The 20,963-nt window shown below is 31.4% G+C and overlaps 1 long non-coding RNA gene across 1 annotated transcript in view; it reads left to right on the top strand.

Moving 5' to 3' along the window:
* Nucleotides 1-2,501: 2,501 nt before the first annotated feature.
* LOC149543364 (uncharacterized) overlaps nt 2,502-20,963 on the top strand; it is a 42,971-nt gene continuing 24,509 nt past the window's right edge. Inside the window, exons 1-2 of the long non-coding RNA XR_016355232.1 lie at nt 2,502-3,001; nt 3,152-3,246. This is a non-coding gene — a long non-coding RNA (uncharacterized LOC149543364). The remainder of the gene's footprint in view (nt 3,002-3,151; nt 3,247-20,963) is intronic.

Here is a 20,963-nt window from a genome sequence, read left to right as displayed (position 1 = left end):
GAGATTCTTTCTCTTGATTTTTATTTTCATTGTAGTAGATGTAGTGGTCTTACAACTTTTATTTCATGGGTGTAGGTAGACATGAATATATTTTGACAAGTAGTTGTGTGGTTCACTTGGATAGGTGGGACAAAGGTTGCTAATGTGTTCTAACTATGTCATTGTCTACTCCAAAACCATTATTTTAGGAGTTTTGTGTTTGATTTACTTGATGGGATATATATGATTGGCTTGACTAAATGTAGAAACTAAATTAGGGTGTTTGAATCTTTTACAATGGTAGCATACCACAATAAGATATTTTGTTATGGTTTTGAAATTAACTTATGGTTATTCATATTTTGATGATACAAAGAAATAATGGGCATTGTAGATTTTGTTAGTGATGTGACAAGTGCTAAATGATTTCATACCCACTTGGTGAAGAATTATGTTTTAAGCACATCATTCAATTATGAATAGTCATCATTATAGTAAGACTTTGAAAATCACAACCATTTATATACATTGAATCAATAAATACAACTATTTTTTGTGAATAATCTCATTCTATTAATATAAATATAAAGTTACATATTCACAAAAAAGAGACTGGGGGATACACTTAACCATTCATAAAAATAATAATAATGAAAGCAACCCTTGGGCTACAAGAGTTGTGCTACCCGAGGGGGGAGGATCACAATCATCGTGGTCTCATACATCAACAAGGTTGGTGGGGGGTTCAAGAGGAGTCCATCCATCAACAACATCATCATTTTTCTCTTTATCTTTATCTCCCTCTGGCCTGGGAGGCAAGATCGCCAGATCTAATTAGGGGAAAGACCGCTTAGGATTATGGATTAGAGGAAGGCAACACAGGGGTAGGAGGAACAAGGGGAGCCATTGGGGACCAATTAGAAGCATGCCTCAGGGGAGGAGAGTGACCTCCAAAACAAAAATTGGGCGAGCAATGATGAGGCTGTGACTTGGGGATTTGGCAGTAGTGAGTTGAAGAGTTGCAGCCTTGTCAACAACCATGGGGAAGCGACAATCTCTAGAAACAACATCAAGCGGTACCTTGACCATTGTAAAGGGTGCATTCCCCCAATAAGCTAAAAACTCTTGAAGATGGGCCACCTCCAAAACCACTGTATTAGTTTTTACTTGAATCTACATCATTACATTATTGCACATGCAAGCTTTAGTATACATTGAAACATTTATATCAAGAGAGTTGTGAGAAAACACAACATCGTTTCTACCTTTCCATATAGTGAATAAAATCTCTATTCTGAAAGCACGCCAAATTTGAGAGTACTTAGAGGGGAGCCTAGGCAAATCCCCCAACAAGATCATATGCCAAGAAAAAGCTTTTGGATGGAAATGTTTGAAAAAGTCACGAATCCAGTGCCAATATTGTTGGGCACATCTGCAAAATCAAAAAATATGCAAAAATGTTTCAGGTTGCCCACAAAAAGTGCATCAAGGGTCAAGGACACCCAAATGCCAAAGCCAAGGGCCCAAAGGCAACCCCTAGATAAGGACACACCAAGCAAAGTGCGCAATCTTCGGCTTAGTGATTGCTTGCCACACAATGGCGAACGTATGACTCCAAGCCTTATGAGGAGAATGCAAATGTTAGCGCTAGTTGAGCACATCCACCATAGGCAGGTGAGGAGCCAACCAATGATAACCCAACTTGGGTTTATAACTGTCATAGGAATGGCGGGATACCACTTCAAATCCTTCCACCAATGTTTAAAAAACTGAATTCCAAACTTGTGTAACAAATGCGGGGCACTGCAGAAACTAGAAGATCAAACATGTGCCAATCTAGACAGGGAAGATGGAACTTCATCTGCATATCTTCCCATGAGCAAAGGTTCATGGTGACTCTAGAAAAATGATCACAAATAAATTAACACATAATCAACATAATCTAATATTTAATATAATAATACAAGTATTAAATGAATAAATGTAATCCACATCTTCAACTACAGCTACTAAAACTAAGTTTCAAGTACATTAGTACATTTCAAATAACACGTAGGATTGCACAAGGGAGAGGCGTTCAGAGACTTTCGTAATAAGCAAGGGATTCCATCAAAGGAGGATCCCAGACTACAGTTGCGGTGAAACACAGTTGTAAAGATACCTTTCTTGAGAAAATCAATAAGTTTTGTACGCTTCAAAATACTGGAAAACGCCTCGGGCAGGGAGAAAAGTAGTGAGGTACGAGAAGTAACTGATATGAAAGCGAAGATAGTTAATACCAATTAATAATGATCATACGAATTACACATTTATTGACTATTTAATGATTGTTAGGGGTGGCGTTGATATTTAAGCAAGCAGATAGAGAGATAAATGAGTTTTGTTCGGAACGGTATTTGGTCTACTAATAATGATCATACGAATTACACATTTATTGACTATTTAATGATTATTAGGGGTACCGTTGATATTTAATCAAGCAGATAAAGAGATAAATGAGTTTTGTTCGGAACGGTATTTGGTCTACTAAAACATGAAAATGGCTCATGCCGTTTTCGAGGAAGAAATTGATAAACTTCCAGGAGATTATAATACATTTAATGATGCACTCCTGACATATGTGGAGCTCGAGGCGAAGCAAAGGTCGACATGTGTGAGCATTTCACATTTAGGGTTTCACCCAGCCACTAAAGATGTGATTGCAATTTACTAAGTATCTTGAATGAGCGATGTCTTTTCAAATTTCACAGCTTTTCAACTTGTTGTCCGGCGATGGAACGCCGCTGTTGCACGTTTCTGCTTTCATCGAATCAATTTTCTTGCTTTTCGCAAAGATGCGTTGTGATTGTCCTCAGGTGCAGACTGTCAGACCAGACAATGATAATAACGAGGTACAATGAGACCATCTCAAATGATACTGCTGGTGTTATGAAAGAAACAGAGCTGAATGTCAGATTTAGCTCTACCATGTCCATGAAACAGTTTAGAGTGAAACAGATGTCCACCGATCTACCATGTCTTGGTCTGCTCTCTATTTCTCTGTGTTCAATGTCAGATTTTTAGGGTTTGATAAGCATACGTGCGACAGTTGATGTACCTTCTCAATAGACATTTTTTGGGTGTTTGCATCTATTTGTAATGTCTGACAAAAATACCCTTCCATAATGTTTAGGTTTTTCATGGATGTCGGAGGCCCCAGATTTGGCACTGTTTTAGGGTAAATGTCGTGCAAATGCAGAGATCTGAAGAAGCCGCGGAAGGAAAGAGGTAAGATCATCCTTACATTTTCCATGAAATAAAATGAAGCTTTCTGAAATTTAGAGCAACGGAGAGCCTTCTGTTACTGTTTGAAAATATATTTCTTTTCTGTTTCTCTCACTTCTTATAAATAATTTAGTTTCATGGACCATGTCTTTTATTTACCCCATCACATACTGCATTACAAGTTTCAATAGTAGCTCCAGAACGAAGTCCCCAAAATTATGCATGGGTTTTTTAATTTCTTATGAACCTAGTAATGAAAATTTTGTTCATACTGTTAGCATCCAACTCTAAAACGCACCTGTACACTAATAAGAAACTTTGTTGTGTCTGTTAGCATTAAATTGGAAAATTCGCTTGCCTGTCCACCTTTAAAATGCACATGTAATCTCTTAAGAGACTTTGTTGCGTCTCCTCGTATTAGGAATATATTAAAACCATAGTTTATAAAATCACAGTAAAGCTGATTTAATACAACCAGACTATGAGATTCAAACTTTTTCCAAACTAAGTATGACACTGTCTTCATTCCATAAGGACAGAATAATGTAGTATAATTATTTTTCAAAGTAATATATAAGTTTTCTTACATAGATTCCATTTAAATTCTTTAAATTTGTTTTATGAGCTTAATATTGGTCTTTTTATAATTTGCTGGAATGTGAACTTTGAAAGATTATTTGTATAAAAGATGTAGTCAAAATGTAGAATTTTTCTATTGCTTATGTAAAATGTGTCTTTTCCTATAAATCATAATTATCATTAAATCTCTTAAAATAAATATAGAAGTTTGTATCATTAATTTAATCAAATTTATAAAACAATATGATACTGACAATTATTTTTAAGGAAGAAACAATCCAACACACTTTAAAGAGAAAATTATCCTCAATCAATACATGACTTTTTACCTATAGAAGGCATTCACCTATATTTCAATCTAAATTTATGGTGTTTTAAATGGATTATCTAAGAATTAGTGGAGCTCATTAATATAGATAAAGGAAGTTTAAATTGAGTTACACGAAAGCTAGTGAAAAACCCCTTTGTAGATTTTAAGATCGTTAAGTTGTAGTGTTTCAAAGACATTTGAAGACACCTTGTAGTAAAAAAATGAGATGACTATTTTTGGAGGGCACTGTACAATTTCCAATTGTTTAGAGGCTTGCAATACTAACCAACTTCATTCATTGTAATGTTCAACAACTTCATTCATAGTAATGTTCAACACCTTAATATCTAAGTGCATAACTATTAGTAAATGAATTTCAAGGTCTTGGTTGTTTGTCTCTTCATTAATATTATCTTGACTGCTATATTTTATTAACTAATATTTAAATTTTTCCATGATTGAAAAACTATCTCTTTTCACATTGTATTTTCTAATGCTTTGTGTTGGGCATCCATTTCTATAATTTGGATCAATTTTCTCCTATGCGTACTTTTGTTTTTTTGGTTGATATATCTCAATCTCCATGATGGTGTATCGCATCTCCTATAAATCAAATTCTTGTCATCTTTAATTGAACAATATAACAGCTTGCAACATCAATCATCTTGTGGTAGTCCTTAGCATGGTCATGATGACTTGCATTGTAGGTACATCAATGAAATGTTAGAATGAGAGACCTATGATAACCCCATACAAATTTCAAGAAAAGAAGAAAGATTGATCAATTTATGTGTTTGGTGGGTGTTTATTTTATCAATAGACATATTTTATATTACATCTATTCAACAATACACAATTTCAGGCACATAAACTACATGAACCTATTAGTATAACCAAATCCAGGTGTCTTAATAAATATCTACTAAAAGCTTACAAAGCAATAAAAATATAATATTTGTTATATTTTTTAATTCAAACATAATAAGACCCAAGATCATAAGCATTTTGCAGTTGGTAATCTTATGACTAAACACATAAATATTTGATTTTTAGTTAGAGTAATATTAATATAACTAATTTATTATAATATATTATAATTTTTTGTTTAAAAATCTTTCTATCATGAACTACTCTTTAGAATAGTCTTTTTATTATATATTAGGTGATCCTATTTATGTTTTTAATATTTATAATGACATCTATTGATGATGATGATGATATATATATATATATATATAGTTGACTATAAAGATTTCTTTCTATCATGTAGATCTAATTAGACTATATGATTTATAATATAAGGTTAATAATCAATTGTAGTCTTAATCTATATTTTTTAAAAAATCATCCAAGTAAAAGAGTATTATAAAATAAACAAAAATATATATTATATTGGTGGTAGAATATTTTTTATATTAAAAAGAAACCAAAATGAGGGCTGGCCCAAAGACATAAAAGTCAATACCAAATGACTAACTAACTCCCTTTCTTAATATAAAAACCCCCTATAGTAAGATATTTCTATGTTTAAACTTACTATAGGTATCAGCTAACATATTCTCATAATTATTTTTAAAAAATCCCTCTTAGCAGTTTTTAGTTAAAACATATTTTGGTGATTAATTAAAAAATAGCCCCATGAGCCAAGTAGAAAGCAGTTAACATAAACATGAAAAAAAAATGATAAGGGACTAGGAGCTATCTCTTCTTTTTTTGTTCAGGTTCTCTAGTAGTAGTCGTAGCCAATCATCCCCTAAGAAGTAATATGGTGAGCAAGTAGTCTCCATGTCCTTAGTGTCATTGTTTTCCTCATTCCTAGTCTATAGAAGATGGAGCATGGTCATAGTGAAATGCATAACATGGACAAAGAAATTTTCCACCTTGTCAAACTTATCCTCCAAGTCCTCATTCCTTTTTATGATGATGGTAATGAATTCCTCCAATTTGGATAAAACTTGTTTAACAAGGGAATTTTCAATCAGCAGTAGCCTATGACACAATATTCTCCTCCTTTTGATTGTCACCTCTCATAAGCTTATCAATCTAGACCTCCATTTTCTTCTTAGTCCTCTAGTTTTGAGCTTCCAAGTTTAAAATCCTAACATGGGCAATAACCATTCCCTGATCACCCATATTACTCTCCTTCGTAGACTCAGTGATATTGGTCTATGTTTTAAAAGTATCTAACACAAAAAAAGGCATAGGATTGTCCTCACCCTGTTGATGATCTCCTCATTCTTGCCTTCGCTAGTCATCTCCTCCTCTTTTTGATGGTCTTCTCATTTTATAATGTTGAAATGAGATATAATATCTTGTTATTATGATACAATTATTTTTAAATTGCTAATTCAAATGAATATTAATGAGGATGTCAACACTATATTTTCTCTTTCATTTAATTGGTCACATATTAAGCCAAGTTAGCACTTTTAGTTTCAACTAATAGATGCCTTTTGATTTTAGGAACCTAGCCTTAAGTTCTTCTCTTTCAAATACTATATATTAGAAATATTTAATTCAAAACTATATTTGAAAAAAAATTATTCTAGTTATTACTATTGAATTCCTCCACAATCTAATTTTAGGTAGATGATAAGGAAAAACCTTTTAGAAATGTTTAGAGTGTGAGTAGGATGCATTTCTAAAATTCATGAAAGATAAATATACGTAACTCTTAAATGACTACATTTAATGAATCTCATATAAAACTTATCATTGTAAATCTAAAATAAAATATATTTTAGAATAAATTTTCAACTATTATTGAACAAAATTCTTATTCACATACATAGATAGTTAGTTCTATTTGCAATTCACATAAAATATTCCATGAATTACCACTAGTTGATAGTTGTTCTTATATATTCCCCTTGATTTGCTGAAGCGTATTTGAAATAAAGATTAAATATAAAATTTCCTCTATTCACTAAAATCTAAGAGTTAGTCTTATTATTAGGTTTCTCTTATAGTACCTAAGTTATAATAAAATGAAATAATATTATTAAATGAAAAGAAATCATAAAAGATTTTTTTTTTTCATATTATTCTTAATTCAAGACACATAATATATAAAAATGTGTAAAGAAATACACATGAATTGATTACATAAGATAGTTTTGAATAGTAAAATATATTGACTACATTAGTTTTGAATAGTAAAATATATTGACTACATTAAACTAAGGAAGATGAAATATATCTATTGAAAATAAATCAAATCATAAAATAATAAAGAGTTGGGTTAATAAACTTGTTATGCATAATATATTTTCATGTCCATCATGATGTTTGCTACACTTTACAAATTGGCAATTTTAGTTTTAGTAAATTGCTCTAATATGTCTCAGCCTTCATCTCACTATTGTATATTCCTTGGCTAATTAATTTTGTTTTGTACAATAGAATTATATCCCAGTATTTTATATTTCTTAGATAATTAATTTTGTAATATACAATAGAATTATAGCCTTAAGAAAATTACAATGAGGGGAATCAACAAATTAGTTGTGTATAACATATTGCCATGTGCATCATAATGCTTCTTACACTTTTTTCAATATTCTAACTAGTATAGTTATGCATCAAATTGATATTCTTATTTCTCTAAATTTTTATACATGCCTTAACCTTTATCTCACTATTTTTTATGCCTTGGTTAATTAATTTTACATTGTATAATAGAATTATAGCCTTAAAAAATGCACACACATACACGTTAAATCAAGAATTGACATTTAATGTAAGATATTAACCAAATTATAGCTATCTATCTACCATCTCGATAATAAAGGGTTACAAAGATCTTTTATTTTGACTATACAATGGGATATGATGTGTTGCATTGGTATTCAACTTGCCTCAAATTTTATTTATTTATTTTCACTATTCAGACATGTTTTGAGGGACCTCAACTCTTTTGCATCCTTATTGATATTGTAGTCAAGATTCAAATCTCATTTGAGCTATAATATTTTTTTGGGATTATGCTTTCAATTATCTAGTTTCATGCGAGATTATAAAGCATTATGCTATTCATATGAATGATTTCACAAATTTTCAATCCTGTGATAGATCTTTTTTGGTAGGTACGTATGAGTATATATTCTTATTAAGGTAACATGGTCATTGATATAGTAATGTGGTCCCTTGTTTGTAGATTAATTTGAATTTAGACTTGGTCAAAAAAATTCCATAACTCATAAGAAAAAGAAAACATTAAAAAATATTCTTATAGAAAAATATAATAATAAAAGATATGATATTATTTTTCTAATTATAATTATCAAAACATGATTATTAATTTTTTATCATCAAATATTTTTTAAAACTTATTTTAAATGATTTAATTGAAACTATATATTTTTCATGCTTTTGTCAATTCCAATCAATTGATTTGAAAATGTAGACAATCGATATCATATAGGAAACACCTTGGACTTACTAAAAAATGACTATCCATATCCTCCCAATTTCTAGTCAATGGATTCTCTATTAAAGGATTATATATTATTAAAGGATTTGGTGTAAGGAAAATACAAAAAATTGGCATTTTTAGATTGTTAGTGACATGCATAATGAAAAAAGTTGATTTATAATGAAATATAATTTCTATAGTTAACATGTACAAAGAAAATAAAGAGGTTCTTTATTTTTATTTTAAATTTTTATTAACAAAATTTAGCTAAATATTTGGTAAGAATATATAATACAATAGTAAGTTTTAAGCATCTCATTATTTTAATTAATAGTTCTTATAATCAAATTTACTTTCATTTATAGATGATTGGTTAATGTGTAATGATTTTTATATAGAGAGCCATATAATCTTTTGGGGGTTGAGGTACTTACGATCATAAGTTAATCTTGGAGTCATTTGAAAGGATTAAACGAATCCACTTTGTGATATTCTTTTAGGATTTAGCTTTGCAAGTTTATTTTAGTTGAAATTTTATTGACTTATGTTTCATGACTAGTGGTACAGAGAACACATTTCTCATAAGGATGAATAAAACACTTAACAATTTAGGGGATGTTTACTGAGGTGAAGCATGAGACACTACTAATCTAGGTTGAGTGTTTTTAACTTCCTAGTTTCATCCATGGTTAAATCCACTTGGATTTCAACCCTATCTACAAAACTTTATGAAGTGATGTGTCTTATTAACCATTCAATATAAAGCCCCTTAAGCTCATTAATTCATAAGTACGAGATATTTTCCACAACAAGTCAAATTGTGATATTGTTTTTGAATTTAAAAAGCAATAAGAGGGTGCTGACCCAAGGTACAGACAAAACATAGTAGAAACTATTAAACAAGAAATTAGTAGCACTAGTGCAAGACATCTATAGAGACATCAACTAAGCTTTACCTCTATCAAAAACAAAGGTTTGAATGCAAAAAATCCACTAACCATAGTCTGCATTGCTAAGGATCAACATGAGACAAGCCCATGTACTAGTTGCAATCTCAACCCAAAAACAAGAACAAAGGACCTAGATGAGCCCTTTAAAACTAACAGCAACCACCTGATCACTGGAGAAAAAGAAACTAAGAGGGAGAGACAAACTCATCCTCAGAAGGCGTAGAGACAAATTATAGTCAACATGTAGCTTGTTCTTCTTACACCCTTATAGCTATAGGTCCACAGCCAATAGAACCACCAATTCAAGTCATCTGTCTCAAAAATCTTCAATCCCCCCCACAAACTCCCTTCCCACCTCAATAGTGAAGGGGTCCTCCTCAATAGCAGTAGGGGGAGAGAAGATTTTGAATTCAAAGTTGGGGGAGAGAAACTCCCAAACAACTACACTATCTCTAGTAGCCACCTAGGTTCCATACCCTTTAATGAAACTAGCCTCTACCACCAAAAACACCAAAATCAACTCCACCTCTATAAGAGTCAATCTCACAGTCAAGATTGCAGAGGATTGAACTAGCAAACTCTACATCCACTTTGGAGGAACACTCCAAATCCACAAGCAAAGCTTAGAAGAAACAACATATTGTTATTAGGATTCAACTTCATAGTTTTTTTGAATCCACATTAATGTACATATTGTAAATCATTGGAAATTTTAGACTATATATTTGGTTCTTAATTTAATTATTATTTATTTTTATTTTGTATAATTATTATTAGTTGTAATTAAATTTGTTTATTTATTTGTTTTTCAGTTTTAATTAGAAATTTAAAATTTTGAATAATTTACAATTAAATATTTTATTGTGTCTAATTTGATAGTATTATTATTAATTTGACAAATGAATAAATGCTTCACATGTTTACTTGTTTCTATACATTCTTATTTTCTCTTATACTACAAACTCATACTTTCTATTACAACTCCCATATTATATTCTATATGTGTTTCTCTTCAAAAGTTATTCATAATAATATCTAAGATTTTACCCATAAACCCATAATTTAACCTTTTAATAAGGTTGATAATGATTATATTACCCTTAATTTGACCTCACTAATGATTTTAGATTAAATCGGAACTTTATCTAAAATCATGACTTGAACTCATCAAATGATCTTAGATTTACTACCTAAACTTAGAAATCCTTTGATCTGATTCACATCTTTTGATTTTTATAAATTATTTTAAAAACCGTAAACCATCATTAAGGGGAAATGACTGAAATACTGGTTATGGCAACCTTGTACTTGGTTCTTGTAGTAAAATTAATACAATATATTTATGTTTTTTTTATTTAGGCCCATGAACATATTGAAAACTTCATTTCATTCGCCCTCTTTTATATTGTTGACATTTTATCACATTGTGCGAACGGCTTAAACATCACACAGTAAGGCTTGATTCCTAGTGCAAGAGTGTTAAATAATCAAAGTTTGACTTACTTTTCTAGGCTTAATTTCTTCTTTAGTGTGTGATGTTTAAAGCTGCTCCACATCGTGACATCATGCCATCATGCTCACCCATTTCGCTAACTTAAAAAAATGACACAGCATTATAGATTTGTGTTATGTTAAAATGTAGAGCTATGCATGTGGTAGTTAGTTTAAAAGAAGAACTCTTGAAGGTGCTGTGATTATTCAACTCCATCCTTTATGAACTTAAAAAATTCTTTAACAATCGATGAACCTCTATAATTAATGACAGTCGATGAACAACCAATCCACAAGTTCTAACTGCTAGAGCTCAATGAAGACTCCAACTAAAAGTGCGTTTTTGTTCGCTACACAGCTGTCTTACCAGAGAGCCCAGAGTTTGAATTATGGAGGGAAATTGACACTTTTAAGACGTTTAAAGTTTAGCAAGAATTCTGCAACTCGTCATGTTTCGAGCTTTTCCCCACTTTGAGCAGTAAAATGAAACCTTTTCTTGTTTTAAAAGTTTACCCAGAACTCTTTCAGGCATGATTTTTGTTTGATCTACGGGTTCATTTATTCTGACCACTTTTGAAAGAGAAATATATCTTATAAGTAAATTTCCAAAATTTATGATTCATGTATATGTTTGTTAGGATATTATCGAGTTGTAATTTTTTGTTATTAATATGTCTGATCATATTCAATTATCCATCAATAGAATGAAAGAGTGTCATGATACAAAATCATATTCAATGATCCATTTTCTATCCTAACTTTCTTTCATCCTAATGATACATCATTGAATAGTTCATGACAAAAAAATGCCTCACAATCATACTCAAACCAATATATACGTATATCTTATTTTATTTTCATATATCTGTTCTTCCATTGTTCCCTTTCTACTCAATTATGGCACCTTTGGTGGAGTGCTTGGAATTGCTCTTGTAGGCATGCTTCCTCTTTGCTTGAGTTTTGAGCTCATTTGGGCAATGCTCCCTCCAAGTCTTCTCCTCTACATGCTACTTGGATTGCTGGCCTATCTTTCATTCTTTGGCATATCTGGCTAGAGAAGAACTATCCAATCTTCCAAGATGTTGAGATTGGTGTTATGCATCGTTTATGAAAGATCTTACATTCTCTTCAGGAAACTATTCAAGTCAAGTGTGCACTAGATGGGGGTATGGATCTGGCTGATCTTGCTATATGCAATCGCCTCAGTTTTTCATCTTCGAGATGGGGTTGCGGCTCAATGGTATCCAAGAATGCCCAATCATCCTCGACAACAAGGGAAAGGACGGGTGAATCAAGAGAGGCATTGGACTTCTCTTCCTCGTGGAGTTTTGAAAATTAATGGTTCTTCCCAAGGGAATCCAGGCCTTGCTGGGTATTTGGTGAGTGGCTCGTTGTAGTTCTGGTGAAGTTAAAATTTTTTTTGAGTGCATAAGGATGACCATACTAACAATCTCATGGAGGCTCAAGCTATTTTATATGTTGTGGAATATTGTTGTTTGTGAGGATGGTGCAAGATTATCTGTGAGTCTGACTCTCAAGTGGTGGTGAACTTGCTTTCCTTGTAGTAGTTTGAGGATGTTAGTTGGCAGCTGGCCACTATTGTTAATCAAATTCTTTTCTTTTGTACCTCTCTTGACTTCATTAAGTTTACTTACATTCTTCATGAATGGAATAGAGTGCTGATTGTTTGGTCAAATGGGCTTCTAGTCATGCTCTAGGCTAGAATATTATGGATAGGAGGCAACTTCCCCTTGACTTGTTATAAGAATTTTATGAGCCTTTTGCTCAGGATAAAAGATCCTTGTTGAGCTCTCCTTGTTGTAATCTTTTTTGTTTTAATAAATTTTCATGCATGCTAATAATCTTAGAATAATAAAAACGAGATTAGGATAATCTCCATCCAAAATGCACTAAAGACTAAACAAAGCCAAACTATTTTTTTTTAATGATTTTTTTTCAATTTTTTTGTTGTTTTTTACGACAAACTATACAAATCATGAAAATCAAATGTTGAAATTTTTAGGAAAAAATATATGATATTTTTTATTTTTAAAAAATTGATCAACTATATAATTTGAATGGAGAATAACCGCATCCATTTTATTATGTTATGCTGTTTGCTTCCTCTCAGGATTTCTTACTGGCTTTTATCCATTATAAATGATACCCTCGTAACTTCTCCATAATTATTTATTAACATCTCAGTTTGCAATTCAGTGCTACACTTTAACTCAACTCATTGATGCTGTACAGATGTCTTCCTGGCCACCCAAAACCAGAGGAAGTCAAATAACCTTTGTACGCTTCAACATAACTTGAAAGTGCACCGTAAATGTCCTCGGGTGGCGATAAAATTTTTCCAGGTACGCAAATCAAACTATTTGATCTGAAAGCGGCGAGGATAAATAATCAAAATCACATCTAGTACGGATATATAGCTGTTATGATGGTCATTGTTCATGCGTGTTCCGGGCAAAATTTAAAGATTATGGTACGATAATTTAAGAACGCACTCCAAAATTATAATGCATTTAAGAATGCACTCTGACATAACGTGTAGTCCAATAATTAGCAAAGATCAACATGTGTGACTATTTAACATGTCCTTCGCCAGTTTTCGAAGTCACGGAGAGTATTTTAAACAAGAGCTCTGTGAGCGCTTGAGTCCCTGTTTTTTGATCAATGTTGAGATTACTAATAAACTTGTCACAGCATTAAAGATGGACGTCAAATGCACACAATTTAATTGGAAAGTTTTTTTTTGTAGCATTTGAACTTTGTATGTTGATCATAATAGATTTCTAGTAGAATAACCCCTTATATTCTTGAAATAGGTAAAGGTTGTAAGAGTTTGGAAACAATGTTGTTGTAATTCATAAGAGTTTGAGGTTCTTAACTCTTTATCTTTCTCATCCATAATTTTAATGTACTTAATTTTTTCCTTACATTTAATTTATATAATCTAAAATATGATGTTCAATATTTGTTAGTCTATAATTATGATGATCATATTATGCTGAATTATATAATAGATAATAAAGTATTATAATAAAAGAAATATAGAAAAAATACAATCATAATTATATATTTTTATAATAAATAAATAAAATCTATGCATAAATTTATTTATTTATTTTCAATAAAATTAAATAAATAAATTCATGCTATATATTAATGTGCTTTACGTAATGTATGTAATTTTTACCATTTGATATTTTGGTAGGCTCAATTCTAAAGGATATAAGAGCTCACACAATTATGATAAAATTAGTTTATTATATTATTGAATTAAGCTAGGAAAACTTAGATTTATATGTTTCTTTTATAATGATATTTATTTAAAAATAGCAATTATTAAACGTCTTGCATATGACACTTGTTGCAAATCTTGTAGATAATATATCAATAATAATATTTTAATTTTTAAAATTTTATAATAATGTGAAATTTAAGCCAATGAGAAAAGAGGAGAGAGTTTGAAACATGATCTACAATAAAAATCTATTAAATTTTAAAATTTAAAAATATGTATGACATGAGTCATATTTATATTTTAAGAATCTAGTAAAAATTCTAAATATGTAATATTCATTTAGATAATTTCAATTGTGTATAAGCAAAATTTAAACAATTGAAATAAAATTGTCCATTTTTGCAATTTTGAAATGTCATTTCCTCTATCATATTTTTCTTTTTTCTTTTGCACCATAATAAGAAAGGATTTTGTTTTGTATTTCGAAAGGAAAATAACTGTGTTTTAGTTCCTTAAATTTGTCGTACTAGGGATCTAGACCGTTACTCATAGGACTGGAGATTGCACAAACAAAATCTTGGTAAAATGGACAACTTGAATGCAAACATCTACATTTACCAGAGGTACAGGTGACGTGAGCTTCATGATGACAGTAATATCATGATTACTATCCTACTCATTGGCAGCACGTAGACAACAAACTAGAAGGTTTTATCCAAACAACTTGGATGGGTAATCTCGATCGGAAATGGCCGTCAAATTCCCTTATTTTGCGCTCGTTGCCCACTGTCTTTTATTTAGAAAAATAGATTTAAGGCACGATGCCCTTTCTTCATGCTAGAATAGCCTTGGGTCGGTGGAGAGAAGCTACTCCAGAAACTTCCTCAGAGCACCGCCTTTTAATTTCCAGATTTTATGTTTGTCAAAAATCATATTAAACCCCAGGAAATTGCCATGAGACGGAAAATTAGAATTAGTATATGATAATATAATTTTTTTAATTAAACCTTATAAACTTTGAAATATGTCATTTGTCTCTCGCCATAAAATTAATTGAGGGGGGCAAATGAGAAGAGTTCCCTGCCTTATAATAAGCATTGTCCTTTCCTTCTCTATCTTTTCAAATAGCTAGATTTAATACAGAGACAATCGTTTGACCTGGAGATTTTGAACTGCTTTCACGGAATGAAATTTCTTGGTTATTCGTGATTATGCTCTTTTAATGTTATTTTAATTCATTGTGACTGTCCTGGTACAACCTGTAGAACTGTTCAGACGAAATAATGATGGTGAAAATAAGGAGGTACAATCTCAAATGAAAGAAATACAGCAGCAGAGCATGTCTAGTTAAATATCAGATTTTTAAGATTTGATAAGAATAGTTGATATGCCTTGTCAATGCTTGCACATTTTTAATGTATTTAATTATCTGTAATGTCTGACGAAAATACCCTTCCATCATGTTTCCAATGGATGTCGATGCCTTTTTCGAAGACGTTTGGTTTGGCACTGGCTGGATTAATTCCATTTTCAGGAGTAATTCCAAGGAAAGAGGATTTGCAGGAGTAAAGAGGTAAGATCATCCTTCCGTTGAAACATTCAAAAATTTAATGAAACAGAGGGTTTTCTTTTACAGTTTGAAAATATACTTCTTTTCTGCTTCTGTCATATTATGAAATCAGTTTCATACACTTAGGCTTTTACTCACCCAATCACTATCTGCCTGACCAGTTTCACAAGTAGTTCCAGAACAATAGAAACACCCAAAATTATGTGTGAATTTGTAAATTTGGGATGAACCTGGCAGTGGAAATTTTGTTCAGATTTACGCTCATACAGTTAGCATCCAACTTTAATACGCACCTGTAATCTTATTTGTTATAACCAAACTATGATATTCCATGTTGCAATTCCATCTGCCTTGTCGCCTTGTACCAAGCCTTAATCGCGTAATACGTCCAACGAATATAAAATGAAATGCACACACATCGCCAAATTTATTATAACAAAAAGTGAACATATACAACTAAAATCTGTTTCAAGGCAGTTGAGTAAAACTATATAAATGGTTATGTGATTAAACTGTCGGAAAACTACTTCTTAAATAAAAAATAAATTAAAGATGATTTCAAATGATTAGTTAGCATTCTCCCTTTAATCTAAAGGGATGTTTGTATACCAAGTAACATTCGGAATTGTTCAAATTTAAAATGTCTCAATGCCTTAGTAAAAATATCAGCAATGTCTTTCAGCTGTATAGTTTTGGCCTTGGTTCGATCATGAAATTTAGGATTCTTGGCCAATTGTATTCCAAAATTATTATCAACAAATAAAGTTGTTGAAGTTATCTGTTTTCATCAAGAATTTTTCTAAGTCGCACGATTTCTTTTGTAGCTTGAGCTGCTGCTACATATTTCACTTCAGTTGTAGAGTCAGCAGAATTGTTTGTTTCTTTGATCTCTAAGTAATAATAGTTGATCCTAGAGTCATCAAATAATCAGAAGTAGATAACCCATTCTCTTTGTCACTATCAAAATATGAGTCAGAATAGCCCATAAGATTGAAGTCTGAAACTTTCGAATATTTTATGCCAAGAGTTTGAGTTTCTTTTAGATATTTCAAAACTCATTCTGCTACACTCCAATGCCCTTCACATAGTTTATGCATAAATTTGGACAAAATTCCTACTACAAAGGTAATGTCAAGACGAGTAGTGGTGAGATAAATCAAACTTTTAACAAGCTGTCTATAATTGGTTGGATCTTCAAAAGCATCTCCTTCATTGGATGAAATCTTCAAATTTTGCTCCATTGGAGTGGAAACAAAATTACAATCTTTCATGCCAAATCTGCATAATAACTCTCCAACATGTTTTTTCTTAGAAATAAAAAAGAACTTAGGATTTTAAATAACTTCAATACCGAAGAATAATGAAGTAGTCCCAAGTCAGTCATATCAAAACACATTTTCAACTCTCTTAATGGATTCTATATAATCATCATTATTGTCTATGATGAGAAGATCTTCAACATACAAACCAAATATACAGTTAATCTAACAATTTTCTTGACAAAAAGAGTTGCATCATCTAGACAAAAATGCTTGCAGTCTAATTTGAGGAGGTGCTCAGTTAATTTTTCATACCAAGCACGTGGTTCTTGCTTCAAACCATATGAATATTTTACCAATTTACATACCTTTTGTTCCTAACCTTTGATAACAAAACCTTGAGGTTGCAACATATAGAGATCTTCTTTCAAATCTCCACTCAAAAAGGCTATTTTAACATCCATATGATGTATATTCCATCCTTTTTGTGTTGCCAAAGAAAATAATGCCCTAATAGTTCCCCACTTTGTCATAGGAGCAAAAGTTTCGGTGTAGTCAACACCTTCTCTTTGAGCATATTATTTTGCTACAAGTCTCGCTTCATGTTTGTCAAGTGAACCATTAGTGTTATATTTTTTCTTATATACCCACTTGCAGTCAATAGGTTTGGTTCCAATTGGAGGGTCCACTAACCTCCAAGTCCCATTATTTATGAGACCATCATACTCTCTTTGCATTGCATGTCTCCATGCATCACTTGTTACTTCTTGAAATGAAGAAGGTTCATGAACAACAACAAAATTTAATTCAAAATCTTCATACCTTTTTGAAAGTTTCTTGGTTTGCATTGATCTATAGATTGATTGCTTTGATGTTTTCTCAATCTCAAGAGACTTTGAATTATATTCTTCATAAGTTGGTTTATATTCATTTTCAATAGGTTCTTTACAAACAATTTCAGATTTTTTTAAACTTTTGTCTTCTCTTTCAATAGTTTTTTCATAAACTATTTCATTCTCTTCTCTTTCAAAAGGTTCTTCACAAACTATTTCAGATTCTTTAGAATTATTCTTTTTCATATTGTTTTCATTCTTTCTGTAATTTCCAAAGATTGACCCAGAAAGGGAATCCCCCTTCAAGAGTTGGAAGTTCATTATCTCATTCGTGATAGAATTTTTTATATTGAAATCTATCAAGATGAGAAAGTTGTTTGTCAATACTATGTGCACCTTTTTCAAATTCAAGAAATATAACATCTCTAGAAATAACAAATCTTTTGTTCTCCTTGTCATATAGACCATAAGCTTTAGAAGTAGCAGAATATCCCCAAAAAATGCATTTTCTACTCCTGACTTACAATTTATTTCTTATTCAACAAGGAATTAAAGCATAACACGTGGAAGTAAAAACCCTAAATGCTTGGCACTTAGAAGATGACCATGCCACATTTCATAGGGAGTTTCACTTTGTAGTACAACAAAAGGACTTTTGTTCTTTATATAGACAACACAGAGAACTACTTCTCCCCAAAATATTAATATACCATTTTAAAAAATTATCATAGATCTTACCGTATTTAGGAGTGTTCTATTCATACATTCTACCACACCATTCTATTGTGGATTACAAGGAACAACTATTGTATGCTTAATACCATTTTCTTGCAAATATTTCTGAAAATCTTTAAAAGTGTACTCACCACCATATCCCTTCTTGGGGTTCCAATATTGATTTGAGTCTCATTTTTAATCTACAAATGGAAATTTTTGAAGGTATCAAAAGCTTGAAATTTTTCTTTTAATAAATAAACCCAACACATCCTGGTATAGTCTTCAACAAAAGTCATTATGTATTTGTTTCCATTTGCTGATGGAAAAGAAATAGGCCCACACAAATGTGAGTGAATGAGACCTAGCTTTCTAGAAGCTCAAAACATAGAATCATGAAAATATTGTTGACTATTTTTCCCTAAAATGAAGCATCAGATTGAGCAATTTGTTTTTTGATAGTGGGAAGTCCTTGAATTCCATTTTGGAGGAAAAATTACCACCATGCTATGAAAAATTTGCATAATTCTGAGAACTTGATGAAGTACCTTTCAAATGTACAACTTTATCATCTTCCACTCTAGTCATTAAAATCACATGATCACCATCTCTTTGAATCTCAATAATACAATCAAACATATGTATTGAATGACCTTGTTGTCTAATATGCATAAGTCATATTAAATTTCTCTTCAATTGTGGAAGATAAAGAACATTAGAAAGTATGTAATAAAAAAGACATGGTAATTTAAATCTAATAGATCCAACGCTTGAAGGTTTTAACTTAGACTTATCAGCAAACTATACTACTCCATCCACTTGATCATTCAATGTCTCAAAAAAATCTCTTCTAAATGTCATAATATGACATGTGGCTCCAGTATCTAACAACTAAGTATCATTCAACGTAGAATTTGAAGTACTAAAAACTTCTTCAATCCCAACATTACAATGTGCTATAACATAATGTACGAATTCAGGAGGGTTACCTCTATCTAATGGCTTCTCATTCTTGTCAGAAATCTTTTCCCATGGAGTTCAACAAAGATTGGCACTATGACCTATTTTTTTACATCTATAGCATTGTATAGATTGTCTCTCTTTTTGTTGATAATCTCTATGCCAGTGTGTATGCATTTCATTTCATTTTATATGCATCACTTGTTGTTGCTTCTTGAAATGAAGAGGATTCAACAACAACAGAAAAATTTAATTCAAAATCTTCTTACATTTTGAAATTTTCTTGGTCCACATTTATCTGTGGATTGATTAATTTGATACCATTATAACAGGCCCAAAGAATATAAAATGAAATGTACACACACCACCAAATTTATTATAACAAGTGAATATATACAACCTAAAAATTATTTAGGAAGTTGAGTAAAACTATATAAATAGTTACATAATTAAACTAACAAAAAATTACTTTCTAAATAAAATAAATAAATTAAAGATGATCTCAAAGGATTAGTTAGGAAATAGAATAATTATTGTCCTATGAGGGAGCCAAGATTAGATCATCCTTTCTTATTTTTGACAAACACTCTTCCCTCTGATTGTAACTTCTAAAAATAGTCCTCTTAATTTGTTGAAATGGACAAATTTGATGGATCTCTCAAAATTGTTTTTCTGAGAAAATTTCAATAGTGGTATCACAATCTATTAAGTAATTACACTAGGTGTCCTTGATTACTTGAATAAAATGCAGCCAACTTATTATTTAAAATCAATGGAGGCATACCTTTCCAAGAATCTTTGGATATAATTTGACATTCTGCTCGTTATTGACTTCCCAAGATACAAATTTTTATCTTGGGTTTCCTCTCTACTTTCTTCCTTATAATTCTTTCCCTTTTTAAATCTTAGTCTCTTAGACCTCCTTTCACTAAAGTTGGTCTCTAAATGGTACACTTGAGCTTTCAAATTCTTGTCACTGCATTCCCCATCAAAATCCTCAGAATCCTATTTATCCACCTCAATAAACTCTCTAAGGATTTTACTTTTCTTAGGGGCACCAATAGGGCTCGGTTTGGTGTCATTTTTTAGTTTAACTTGATTTCCAAGAGAAAGGATTCTAGGGTGTTCTGGAGAGCTCTCTTTACTAGTAAGATACCTACCTAAATCTAGGTAATGGGAAAACACATGGTGGTAAAGAACCGAAATCAAACCCTAGTGAATGGGGGATTATACCTATTTTGAATACTATTGGTCAAAGAGGAGAATAAAAAGAAAGGAGTGAATCTTTTCACCATGTCTTAACATGTTCAAGAGTGGGAAGTGGTAGCTGTAATAAGTGGTAAACTGCCCTTCTAAGGTAAAATAACACATAACCCAAAGGCAAAAA

The sequence above is a fragment of the Cupressus sempervirens genome, chromosome 8, assembly GCF_028749045.1.
Source record: "Cupressus sempervirens isolate cs-2001-9-10 chromosome 8, ASM2874904v1, whole genome shotgun sequence".
Lineage (NCBI taxonomy): Eukaryota > Viridiplantae > Streptophyta > Pinopsida > Cupressales > Cupressaceae > Cupressus > Cupressus sempervirens.
Note: the sequence above shows the minus strand (reverse complement) of the source record. Positions and strands in the feature narration are given on the sequence as shown.